We start from the raw sequence: 13,867 nt of genomic DNA on the forward strand, positions 1-13,867 counted from the left end.
TATTTTTTCAAATTCCGAGTGCCTTTTAGCAAATCAACCTCACATATATACATACATACATACATACATACATAATTTTACGGCTTTTGTTATTGTAATCAAATTGTTAAAAGTTTGAGTTCTAGTTTTATAAAAATTGTTTTTCAAATATTAAAAAGGAACACAACAATTAGGGCTTTATGATACAACAATGGATTCAAATGGAACAAATGTAAAATACTTTATTAAAAGCTCAAAAAAATGAACTGCGTTGCCTCTTTTACTTACAGCGAATATTATGAAAAAGAAATTGTAGAACACTTTCCAGCAACAAATTGAAAACTCAGCAGTTCCACCTTCTTTTATTTTGATGTTTTTGTTATTTCAATTTGCTATAATATTTTTTTTTTCGAGTTTTGTGTGCAATAAAATTGGTCTTAGCATTTGGAAAACAATTTAAGAAAATTCGTAAATTTACACATCATTTTCACCAGTTTATAAAATTCAGCAGCCACACAACTTCTAGATTAGTGTCAAATGGTAATTGTTTGCAATAAAATTTTATTAAAAAGTCTAAAATTCTCTAGCAACGGTTGAAAAATCTGTTATGAAAAAAATTTAGATCAGATTGAAATATGTAATTTAATTTAAAATTAATTAATAAAATTTTAATTTACACAGATAAGTCAAGTCAGTCAAAATATTTTCTTTGTTCCAATTTGTTCTATGAACCGAAAAAAAATAAAAATGTCCAGCTTTTATTTAATTTTATATTTTATTTTTTTATTTTTAATTTTCATTTGATTACGCTGTATAACAGTGAAAACTAACCATTTGGGCTGTCGAATAATTCACGAAACTACGTTAAAATTTTTTCTAATATCTTTTCTAAGTTTCTAATAAATCGCCATAGAAAGGACAAAGAGCAAAACAAAAATTTGTGATAATTTGAGATTTCTTTAAAAAATTTCACATATTTCTACTCTAATTTGCTGCATACATCACTTTTTTGAAAAACTCGAAACATTTTTCTTTCTCCGCCAATATTTCAACTTAAAATTTTTTAACAAATAAATAAACCAAATTTGTTTTAATCCGTGTAATAACGCAAAAATATTTTTATAGAAAAAATTTAGCCCAAGTTTGTAAATTACTCGATCATTATTTGGTCCATTTAAAAATTTGTGCAATTTTTAATGGATTTTCAAAACTGTTTAATCACGCATTGTATTAGATTTTTATGCCTTAAATTTTTTTTTAAACCCTTATGTTAAATGTTTTATATTTTTAAATTCCATTGAAAGTTCTTATTTAAAAGTTTGTGTGATTTATTTTTGAGCATTTTTTCGTTATATTTTTTATTTCTTCATTTAGTCTTTCAGTCCAGCAATTTTATTAAATACCTAAATAAATTATGTTAAATTTGTATAATATTTTAATCACTTTCTAATATCTACTTATTTTAATTGTTTATTATTGAAAAACAATTACTAGTTAGTTTTCATTCGTTTATTCATTCATAACTTCGAAATTAAAATTTTATTTCAATATTTATTTTGCATGTCCTCAAAAGTGTGTCTGTTTTTAAAGGAAAATCTATTGGCCAGCATTTCATAAATTCGTTTTTATTTACAAATGCTATTGTTTATTTTGATTGTTTGTTCCGCCGCGCCACAGCTGCCACCACTGCCATTGTTATTTTTAATTTCCTATTTTCACTTGCGAAATTATTTATAAGTACCGTTGTTCTATTATTAAAATTACGCGTGCCGCAGAGTTCTATTTATTCTTCCTGTTTTAATTACAAATTAAACATTTTTTTCCAAAAATAACTTTTCTGCTAGAACTTCGCCACCGCCCGCGTCACTTTTACGCGTTTTTATCAGTGAGTGTTTTACGAAAATATTAGCATTTAGCACGCGAAATAAAAAAATAAAGTTTATTTTCAAATGATTTTTTTCATTTTCTGTTTTATTTTTTTTTTTGTTTTTTTCTTTCTCTACACACCTTTGATATTTGCTTTCGCCACACCGTTGTTCACCTTTGTTTTTTTTTTTAAGTATAATTAAGAATATATTTTTAATGCATTTATTTATATATTTTCTTGGTTGAAATAATTCGTGAACGCACCGCGCTGTAGAGCTACTAAATAGTCCGTTAGTTAGTGGTTCGCGAACGGTTTGCCCGTCGTCATCGGTGTCTCTACTAAACAGTGCGGAGGTGCGCTGCTATTTGGTGTTGTTGAACACAACAAGGGGCTTCTTGCCTTTGCCTCACTGTGCTAAGAAGCTGAGCTTCTCGTCGTCGATCCGCTGCGAGTCACTGCGTCTAACGGTCACCGTGCGTAACGTTTTTCGAATGTTGCATCAACAGCGCAAAACTTTGTCTTAACCCACCAAGTAATCGTGGCGGCCGGAAAGAAAAAGGCGAGCGCGGCAATCAAAAAAGACGAGCAAGCGAACGGTGAATCGACCTCGCAGCAGCAGCAGCAGCAGCAGCAGCAGCCTGCCCGTCAGCTGGGTAGAGCAGCGCAGAGCGGGAGAGAATGAACGAATCACATTCCGCCGCACACACACATGGGCGTGCTTCACATGCAGATACGCAAAATACAGTTAGAATTACGTATGCGCCTGTTTGTGTGTGCGAACATGTGTGTGGGAGAGTGGTAGGCGTGAGACGGACGAGCGGCATAACGGAAGGCCCTATCTGCCTGTGATGTGTGTGTGTGTGTGTGTGTGTGTGTGTGTGTGTGTGTGTGTGTGTGTGTGTGTGTGTGTGTGTGTGTGTGTGTAAGCGTGTGTGACGATAGCAGCGTTCGAACGGTTGTGTGACTAACGGAAACGTCGCGCTCGACTGTCGAAATTCACTCGTTGCTGGGTGTGCGCCCGCTTTTTTTTTTTTCTTTCGTTTGCCTTCGATGAGCGTCTTATCAGCGTATTTGTTGTTGCATTCGTCTTATTGACACTTGAGCGCACAAACACAAACACAAATCCAAACTTCTTCTACCCGTTATGTAGGCGTTTGAAAGCGAGCGCAAGTGGGTATGTGTGTGTGGCGCATGCGTCGCTCGAATTTTTCTCGCTCAGTTGGCGCTGTAATCAGCGGCCAGTGCTCAGAATGAAAGCAAGAGTAAAAACACAGCTGCAGGGAGGCGCTGGGCGCGACCCACACACACATATACAAGTGAACGGCAACTGCATGTAAACCAACACACGCGCACGCATACAACAACAGCCACACGAGCACACCTTTGCAGCCGAGGGGTTGATGCTCCAACACCAGCGCACCGCTTCGCAGTATTACGTAGTCTCGCCCGGCGGCGCTGTCACGTCTGTCATGGCTGGCCAAGCGTGGCTAGCGCAGTATTGGCTGCAGCTTACCGTGTGGTGATGTAAAAAACAGAGCGGCTCAGAGCCTAAAAGCACCCGCTTTTGCAGCTTGCCGGTCGGTGCGCTCGTTGCTGTAAGGCTTTGAGTTGTTGGTGTTGCTGATATTATCATTTGTTATGATTGGCTTTACCACCGCTGTTGTTACCGTTTGCATTGATTGAAGCGGCAGCAACAGTTACTTTCGATTAGCAACTGTGACTGTCCTTCCGCCTCAAGCAACGAGTAAACACCGAGCATGCTACGCTTATAGGATTTTATTCGCGTCCGCCGCTCGCTCTCAGCCCAACGCTGCTGGTGGGTAGGGCCGTTGGTATCAAAATAAACAGCTGTAGTTCGGTGCTTGCTTTTTAATCGATTTTGAATTCCATCGGTTCACCTTAACATTCTGCTGGCGCAAGGATATCTGCAGAGGCACATCACGGCACCACAATTCGCCCACCCGTTTGTTGGTATACTATTTTTAAGTGCTATTCGGTTCTACTCGTTACTCTCCCACATTCGTGGTAAACTCGTTTGTTTTACTCGCTGCCAAAAATCGCGCTCACTCAGCTGTCTTTTATCGTTGCTTTCCACAGTCCTTCGGCGTTTCGCCTTCTCCTGCTCCACAAGTGGTGTTCGCGCCGTTGCCTTCGTTCGGTCGTTGTGTGCGTAAGCGGATTTTCACCGGCCCGAGCCGCCTTCTTCCGCCCTTTTATAATTCATTGCCATTGCGTGCTGCCGGCCGCTTTCGTTTCCCTCATAAGAACTCTGTTGTGGTCGTCTGAGTTTGTGGGCTCATTCGATTTCCTGCTTTTGTTGTCCTTTCGCATCAGCTGGTTTTACCTTCCCTTTCGCTTTAATAATAGCTTTTCTCAGTAGCTTTTATTTGTTTATCTCATCTCTTTGTGTTTATTCCGCTCACTACTTCTCCATTTTTTATTTTTTATTATAAATTTAAAGGATTCCCCCCTGTTTTCCCCCTTTTATTCGCTCTGTCTTGCATTGTAACCGATTCTTATTCTGGGGGGTTAATAAACAATGCGTTGACCGTTTTTTGGTGATGTTTCTATGAAAGAAGGAGTCCAAACAAAAGCAGAGAGCTCTACAGAATGCAAGTAAACTCAGCATAATTAATGTGGCAATTGCTTACAGGTTCGAAAAAGTTTATTTTAAACGAGAAAATATTGATTATGTATAAATAATACCCATACCTTTTTTAGAGCGGTAAGCGTGTATCTTAGAATGATTTGGTTTATATAGTTAAAAATGTGATATGATTTATCATAAATCCTGCCCACCCTCAAGGCATAAGCATTTTTTTATTAAGACTTGGGGAGTAGCAATGATTGCATTCAACCGTAACCAGAAAAAGACAGTCACTTGTATCCCAAAGCCTGCCAGCCTAAGGCTCACCCACGTTCTTACTGAAAACATTTGAAATACCTTTAGGAGCATAAATTTAAATAGTAAAGAAAGAATTCTACCGAACCAAATATATGAAAATCTGCTTACGCTTATAAGAAGGATAAATAAATAGAAACAGCTCTTCGTAGTGTGGATTTGCAAATAGCAAAGTCCGCGGAGCTTTCAAAAACTTCTCAGCCGAGGAATAAATGGATGGACTCAATCACAGTTATTCCTGGCAAATTCCATCGGAATGCCAATTTATCGAAATGGCAAACAATGATGGTTAAGTGGGATTCAGCGGCAATTTCCAAGAAGTCAAACAGGGGCACTACTCAGGGCGGGTGTTCTAGATACATGTGTGTGTGTCTAAACTCGACTAGTCAAATGATCGAGAGGACATTAAAAGCTTACAAAAAATTACAAGATTCCATTCTTTGCTATGCCCGGCAAAATTAGGTGTGGAATAACGAATGTTTCAAACAATTGACATGTCTTTCAGATTGCAGGCATTGAATTACATATAAACCTTGTGATCATGTAAAATAAGCTTTATATAAAGCGCAAATTTTTTGGAGGGCAAGCCAGCAATTATTGTGCTTAACTCCTGAACCATTTCGTCAAAGGGTTTAGAGGGTATGCACTTGCACGGCAGCATTAGCTACATTTCTATATCTGGGAGGAATGTGGATTTTTCACTGAGACTAGTCAGGACAGTTACCACAAAAATCACTTACATATGATTAATATTGAGCGCAATATATAGACAAACTTAATATAATGTATGTATTTATGAATTTCGCCTCGGTCACTGAATGGCCCAAACACGATCAGAAAGTCATGTGCATTTTGGGCAAACTGAAATACAGTGAAAGCTCTCATAAGCGGACGCTCTAATAAGCAGGCATCTCCAATAAGCGGACACATTCTTGGTAACGCACAATTTTTGGTGTTTTCCCATACAAAATGCTATCCCATACACTGACTTTCCGATAAACGGGCGCGGACACTCAAACAAATGTCTCTTTATGAAAACAGATCTCCCATAAGCGGACGCGAAGCTCTAATAAGCGGTCAATTTTAATGTTTTTTTTTTAGTCTGATTTGACTCTTGCGCTAGTACATATGTATATGTACTCAAGTACATACATACGTCCATATTCAAAGATGTTTTCTTTTCTATCTAGAAAACATTTGGCCTTTTCATTGGCCTCTTCTTGCTGCTTGAGCGAGGCGGGCAATGAGATTTGTCGGTAGAAAAGAGAACGCCATAAATTTGAATTTATTTACCATTCATTCTGTTTATACCGATTCAAGGATAAGCATTATTTCATTTGGGAACCTGCAATTTCAATTTTTTAAATTTAAACTTTAAGATTATTTTTTACGAAATTTCCATAAGCGGACATCTCCCATAGACGGACAAAAAGTAGGTGACCATCGGTGTCCGCTTATGGGAGCTTTCATTGTATACTAGTTAATTTTTTTTGATATATTCTTTATCTCTTTCTCCTGAATCATACCGCAGTTTACGGTAACGAGCCTTTAGTAAAAATATTAAAGTTTTGAAGAAAAACATATTATTTTTCAATCTAAAGTCATTAAACAAATATTTATTTGCATGCAGTGCTTTCATATGTGGCGTAATTTCGATAACAACTGAAATATGAATTTGTACCTACGCTGAGATCAACCTTAAAGCGGCTACATAGTAAGTATGTTAAGGCTTGGCTTCTTGCCACATGCAGATGATTCCGATGTAAATCCAGACCGCTCTTGCATGCGACTGCATAACGGTCTGCAGCATCCCTGTGCAGTGAAATCCCAAACTAGTCAGGAAAAATACTAGTTGACAACTAGAATTTCCTCACTGAAACCGAACTAGTTCGAAAATTACCAGACTTGTACCGCATACAAAACGATTTATTCATGATCGACTTCGACAGTTTAATACAATAAAGTACCTGTTAAATAATGATTAATAACACTGGTCTACAAGGGTTTTGCGAATAAGACGGGACCTGGTGTTTCCGAACGGATTTTTCGTGCTGAACACGAATCTGGGGTCCAAAACTTCCCATCACGTCACGTTTTCGAGAAAAAAGGGGTTGAAACCCCTAAAAACAGCGTTTTTGGCCATTTTTGAAAAATTGTAGAGCTGAACCCTGACGTGCTACAAACTTTGTATATGTCAGAAATTAAAGGCTAAATCGTGCCCTTTCGAATGAGCCCTATGCCGAATTAATCGCATGCACCCTTAGATCAGGGGGTGTATTTGTGTCTAGGAGTCCAGGGAAAATTGATCGCAGAAAGAATTTCATCTTAAACGACCATATAAAATGAATGATGCTAAGGTCTTAACTACATTAAGAGTCGCTGATTACGAATCTGAAGTTAGATTTTAAAAATTCAAAATGGCGGATCCAATATGGCGGACTTAAAAATTTTTATTTAGCGAATTTCAGTTTATTTTTTATATCCACCATATTCGACCCGTCATCTTAAATTTTTAAAATCTAACTGCAGATTCGTAATCAGCGACTTTTAATATAGTTAAAACCTTGGCATTATTAATTTTCTATGATCGTTTAAGATTAAATTCTTTCTGTGATCAATTTTTCCTGCACCCCTAAACACAAATACACCCCCTGCTTTAAGGGTGCACGCGATCAATTCGGCATAGGGCTCATTCGAAAGGGCACGGTTTAGCCTTTAATTTCTGATATATGCAAAATTTGTACCACGTCAGGGTTCAGCTCTATAATTTTTCGAAAATGGCCAAAAACGCTGTTTTTAGGGGTTTCAACCCCTTTTTTCTCGAAAACGTGACGTGATGGGACATTTTTGACCCCGGATTCGTGTTCAGCACGAAAAATCCGTTCAGAAACACCAGGTCCCGTCTTATTCGCAGAAAAAAAGTTGAAATTTGTAGACCAGTGTAATCATAATGATTATCAATTAAAGCATTTTTTTTTGTGGATAACCGTTAAATACCAATATGAGCACATTTTGAATGATTAATAATTAATTAAAAATTGTTAAATAACACATTAATTTTAATTACATCGTTATTTTGTTATTTTTGATAATTTTAAGTTATTTTTAACTTTTTTTAATTACACGATTAGCTAATTTAATTACTTGATTAATTTCAATTATCAATCAACAAGCCAAACTATAGACAAAAATTAAGAATATTTAATAATTGCATGAATTATTTATTTATTTTATTCTTATCCAAATCTCAAATTTTATGCATTAATTATTATTTTTATAAAATTTTAAAACGAGCGGACTGAAATGAGCAAAGTTAATGAATTTAATGAAAACTTTTATTCTTATTTAAGTTCACTCGAAACTGAACTAAAGTATTTATTTTATTTTTAACAAAATGTTTTTTTTTTTTTGATATTTAATATTATTGAAAAAGATGGAAAATATAGTATTTATTATACCTGCAAGCTTTTACTTTTAACAACATTTAATGAAAAAAAAAACATTTAAATTTATGTCCGAATGTTTGAAATATTTATGTATTTATTTCTCCTTTAATTAATACTCAAAAAATTTAATACTAATTATTGGCAAATTTAAGGCTGCTAAANTTTTTTTTTTTTTGATATTTAATATTATTGAAAAAGATGGAAAATATAGTATTTATTATACCTGCAAGCTTTTACTTTTAACAACATTTAATGAAAAAAAAAACATTTAAATTTATGTCCGAATGTTTGAAATATTTATGTATTTATTTCTCCTTTAATTAATACTCAAAAAATTTAATACTAATTATTGGCAAATTTAAGGCTGCTAAATGAAAATGTGTAATATATTAAAGTGTAGCTATTCAAACGTTTTTTTTTTATCGTATATTCATGAATACATTTTATTTTTTGACTCCCAAAGTAGTGGTTTCGCTCCATAATTGGACAAGTATTTTCTGTCTTTGTTTGAACTAATATAAGACTGGTACATTTCTGACCGAAATCTCACAACTGCCATCTCCTAGGACATCGCCATGTTAAAAATACCAGTTGATTGCATGCGAAAAAAGATAGTTGGCTGACTAGTTGGGCCGGCGGTTCATTCAGGTTCAGTTGTAAACTAGCTCACAACTAGTACATTTGACTACAGGGATACTACAGAGCCCTCTCGAATGCATTTCTGTATGCCTTGGCGTTTTAATGAAGATGTGTTTATACATATGTATGTATGTATGTATGTATGGATGTATGTGCAGAGACTCCCTGCAAAATGTGCACACATGTGTGGCACGAACAACAAAGTCAACAGTAAAAACAACGCACTTTGCCATAACAGTACTGAAATACAACAACACAAATTGAAATGCAATACAAAAAAAAAAAGAGAAAATTAAAAAATGGCCAAGCGGCGCTTTGAAAAAAAATTATGACAAAGAAATTCGAAAAGTGTTTCTGATGCAAAAATCCTTTTGAAGTCAAAGGCTACGGAAAACGGGATCTAGCCTAAAAACAGCTCGAATGAGGAGAAAAGAATCACGGCTTGAACGAATTTCGCAATTTTTTCTATGTAACTATCCGAGCGAGACAGTATATTTGATACTAGTTGGGGAATTATTTCGAATTCAAGAGTCCGTTTGAATGGCGGCCCACTAGTAAATTTGTTTTTTTTCTATGTAAATACAAGAAAAGTGGACTAAGGCAACTGTAAATCGCAGTAAATATCTATAAAAACATGCAAGATGTAAGTAGTCAGCCATTCAGGCAGTTAGGCAGTTCAGGCAGACGGACCTGCAACACACATGTTGCACCAACGGAAGGGACCAATCAATGCCAGGGCTGGTGACTACCGGCGCTCACGCTTGTAATGTTAACGTGCAACGCATATTGGCCACATGTGCGACACACATTCGCGCCTCAAAAAGGTGGCGGCAGTGCAAAATGTTGTTTGTTTTTGTTGTTGAACATAACACACATGCCTAGCGCGCATTTTTTCGCTTCGTACTCAAAACACATTTGCACATGGCTAAAGTGATGCATCCAGTGGCGAGCGTTGCATCCAGCATTGAGCGCTGAGCGCTGAGTATCCCAAGGAATCCGTGTTTCAGAAGGACTAACCCACGGCTGAGATGCAACGGCGCAGATGAAACAAGAAATGTAGGCAATTAATAACAAATCGTTCAAAAAATAAGAACAACAACAATGCTGATTGCAGAAAAAAGAACAACAGGCCGTTCCTTCCGGAGTCTTCCTTCCACCAGCAGCAGCAGCAGCAGCAGCAAAAACTTGACTCACGCAGCGTTTACATTTACTTTGCTCCGTTCGATTGCTCTACGCTTGAGCTCAACACTTATGCGCATACTATATCCATACTAGGGATGTTTCGAATGTAATATTTTTGGCGAATATGAATTTTACATTTTTTAATGTCTACAGATTCTACATCTGAGCCTTCGCTTTTCCTCGAGGAATCTAAAATTACTTCCAGATTGCTTATACGACTTTTAGCAGTACTTGTTGAAGGCCCATCAATGTTGCTTGATATACTACTTAACAGTTTAGCGTCTGAAGCTGAAAGCCGGTTATTGTCCGCAGCCTTAGAGTCATTTCAAAGATATTAGAGTGGGCTCTCTGCCCATGTACACATTCGCATTCGTAAAACATTCGTATCATTTGATGCGAATGCGAATGTGTAAAATGATGCGAATGTAAATATTCGTAACCCGTAGTAAGTATATGACTTGGGTTACATTACATATGCATATTTGCATACCCATACATACATACATACATGCATACATATGTATAAGTCTGTTCCACGCGTCCGCATTTGTTTTACTTTGGTAGTTTCAGCTGCACAAAACCAACCTTCAATGATGATGGAGATGCCAAGTTAGTCTCCCTCCTTCATAGTGAATATTCACTTTTTCATGGAATCTTGGAAATCCGTTATGAGTGATCGGACTATATATGTATGTACATATAGTTTTTGTGAGAAGCAACATCATGGAAGAAATACCCTCCTAGCTTTGCCATTGTCTGTTTCTCCCTATGAGATTGTGGATACTTATAGCCAAACTTATATCAAAGCTTTTGAAATATATTTTACTAATCGAATACAGATTTTTTATAACTAAGAGTACCGGCACAGATCACAGAAGTCAGTAGTCTGGCCAAGAGAACGAAAATTTCACTAGGCCTATGTATGTATGTATTGAAGCCCCTAAACCCGTTCCGTTCTATCGCGAGCCCAAGGAGCTGAGGCACGTTTTTGGAATGCAATATGTTTGATATTGCGTCCCTATGGTCCATTGTACGAATGGGCACACGTAATCCCGTGAGTGAGATGCATGTTATACTTTCTATTTGTAAAAATTAATCAACCTGCTGAGAGTGCTGGGCTTACATCTTCAACGTTCTTCAAAAGCAACCCAATAATTTTTTTACTTTTATTAGAATAAAATAAAAGCTCATTGACTTGAAAATTGTATATCTGGCAAATGAGCAGCGTGGTTACCCAAATAAACAAATTCACTTAGAAACTTTGCAAAACTATAGATTTTTGGTTTCTAAGTTAAATTTCTAAGTACAAAGAGAGCCGTGAGAGAATCATGCTGCCACATCATTTTTATACCCGAGCGCACTTGTGCACAAGGGTACTATAACTTTGTTCACATAACGGTTGCTTGTAACAGTCAAAACGAATCGAGATAGATATAGACAAATGTATACATAAATGATCAGAATGAAAACAGAAATCGATTAAGCGGTGACTGTGTGTCCGTCCGTCCGTCCGTCTGTCCGTCCGTCCGTCCGTCCACACGATAACTCGAGTAAAAATTTAGATATCTAAACGAAACTTGGTAAGTGCACTTCCTTCCGTCGTAGGATGGATGGTATTGAAAATGGTAAAAATGGGCCTACCTCACATAAATATAACGGTAATTTTCAGAAATACGAAAACTGCGACAAGTCTAAATGTTGCATAACCCAGCTTTAAACCTTCTTGTTCCGAAAGTGCTATTACTCTCATAACAAAGACAAACAAATATGCTGGCGGTAATAAATTTTAAATTCCAAATAAATTCCACTTGTTCCACTTATCTTTTGTGCAAATAATAAAATCTGATTATTTGTCATTTGCTATACGAAAGACCCCTCCCAAATTTTTATTGTTCTTATACGCGTGGAAAATTGTTTAACTAGCCTTCAGCCACACCACAAAAAACGTAGTAATTACGGATTTGTAAAAGCATAATGCAGGAACCAAATGCAACTATGAAAAATAAGCAAAATGAATAACAATAAAGACAAACACCGAACACTTCAAAGAAAAGAGACCAAAAATTCTGCAGGCGAAAATTTTATATATACATATGTACGTTCTCGGAAATTTCCAAAATTTCGAATTTATTCTCGAATATAGCAAAGTTCTTCTTCTTCGTATTTGGCGTTGCCCACTTCATTAAATCGAAATAGAAGGGAAACCCACACTTTGAGAGGCACTGAATTGCCAATCAAAATATAACGCCAGAGACTAACTTTTATTTTTATTTTTTACCAATCACCGTTAAATATACGCACGCCGCAAAACAAGGTCCCTACAAATTAGAGGGCTGCATGAATGCATTCAAAACGGCTTTTGAATTATTCATATACAAAACGAATGAATGATTTTGGCGTCAAATTTTTTTGAATTTGAGTGAATAGCTGTTCAGATATTTGTGTCGACATCACAATATTCAAACAAAGTGAAAATAAATTCAATTGAAATAAATGACAATTTTGTGTATGAATATCCAAAAATATTTTTTCTATGCACATATCGAGCCCTAACCGCCAAAATAACGTAAGCGACATTTTTTTTTCAAAATTTTCTTTTTGGTGCAGAAATGTATCTAGATGCTCTAGGAATATTTCTGCATCAAAAAAAAAAAAATTTTAAAAAATGTATGTATGAATGTATAGCTGTATTACATACGAAAAAACTTGTTTCTAGAAAAAAACTTTTACCGAACTGAGTTTGAATGATTTGAATGTTTTCCATTCATTCATTCACATTTTTCTATTTGAAGGTAGAAAATATAAAACAAAATGTATATTCATAACTTACAAAATTCCAAACGCTGAGTGTTTTGTATGTGAAGTAAAATATTCAAATCTACTGTACTCTGTCTGGCTAGAAGTTTGAATGAATTCATGCAGCCCTCTACTACATATTCATAAGTACCTGGCAACAAGCGATAAATAATAAAAAGAGCAAATAAGCAATAAAGCAGAATCAAACAAAATTTCTTTATCTGTCTATCACCGTGGCCGTAGCGCTTGTCGTGAAGAACATTTACCCAGCGAACCAAATGCTCGCAAATAATACCGCATGCGAGTGAAATGCGGCAATACTCTTGCAAACGAATGGTACGAAATGGAACGATAACCACGTGATTCATCTGTCGTTCAGTTTGTGGCAGTGCGAAGTTTTTACGATCAAAAAGTTTTTGCTGAAAGTCTCGTCTGTTGGTGCGCTGGGTACGTATCAAATCTGTACTTATGTATATATGTATGTATATTAAGGTGGACCTATTTTACGAAAATTGTAAATTTTATCTAACGTCTAAAACGTGAGGTTAATGGAAAAGCTACGATACTGAAAAATTGTGTCAGAGGTTTGAAATGGCCCAAATATTTAGGGAGTTCACAAGGTGTTGTATACAGTCGTATACTTGTAAAATTTAAAGCTTAAATTAATTTTTAGAGGATTTCATACCCCAACCTAATAGTTTTTCGCTATTTAACTGGCAACCGATCTACTCTCTCGATTCTAATCAATGTTGGGAGCACTTTCCCATCCCAGTGAATCACTCCAGCATCTTCAAACTTTAAGAAACATATCGATGGTCCTTTGCAAAACGACACAATTCAAAAAATAAAATCCTTTACTACTGTTAAGTGGCTCATGTATCAAATCCTTGTCTCACATCCTTAATAAAGTAGGCAGTAATGTAGGGTGTGCCATCCTCACGTTTCGGTTACTTGACAAAAAAATTTCGTCAGCTTCAATATTTGCCGCACAATAATTTCTTTCAATTTTTGTTGCCTTGCGTAGTACTGTTAAAATTTGCGAAAGATTATTTTTGT

At 36.1% G+C, this 13,867-nt stretch overlaps 1 protein-coding gene across 13 annotated transcripts in view; it reads right to left on the bottom strand.

Moving 5' to 3' along the window:
• Mef2 (myocyte enhancer factor 2) overlaps positions 1–13,867 on the bottom strand; it is a 152,518-nt gene that overhangs the window by 38,192 nt on the left and 100,459 nt on the right. For 2 of the 13 annotated variants that reach the window (XM_017620205.1, XM_017620180.1), the window contains exons 1-2: positions 1,987–2,389; positions 268–581 (exon numbers count right to left, since the gene is read on the bottom strand). The exons of 10 other annotated variants lie outside the window; for them this stretch is intronic. The gene's annotated coding sequence lies outside the window, so the exon portion shown is untranslated. Of the gene's footprint in view, positions 1–267; positions 582–1,986; positions 2,390–13,867 lie in introns of those variants that run through there. One more of the 13 variants, XM_017620189.1, reaches the window with a different exon arrangement.

The sequence above is a fragment of the Rhagoletis zephyria genome, unplaced genomic scaffold, assembly GCF_001687245.7.
Source record: "Rhagoletis zephyria isolate East Lansing unplaced genomic scaffold, Rhagoletis_zephyria_1.1 Rzeph_scaffold_00038, whole genome shotgun sequence".
Taxonomy (NCBI): Eukaryota; Metazoa; Arthropoda; class Insecta; order Diptera; family Tephritidae; genus Rhagoletis; species Rhagoletis zephyria.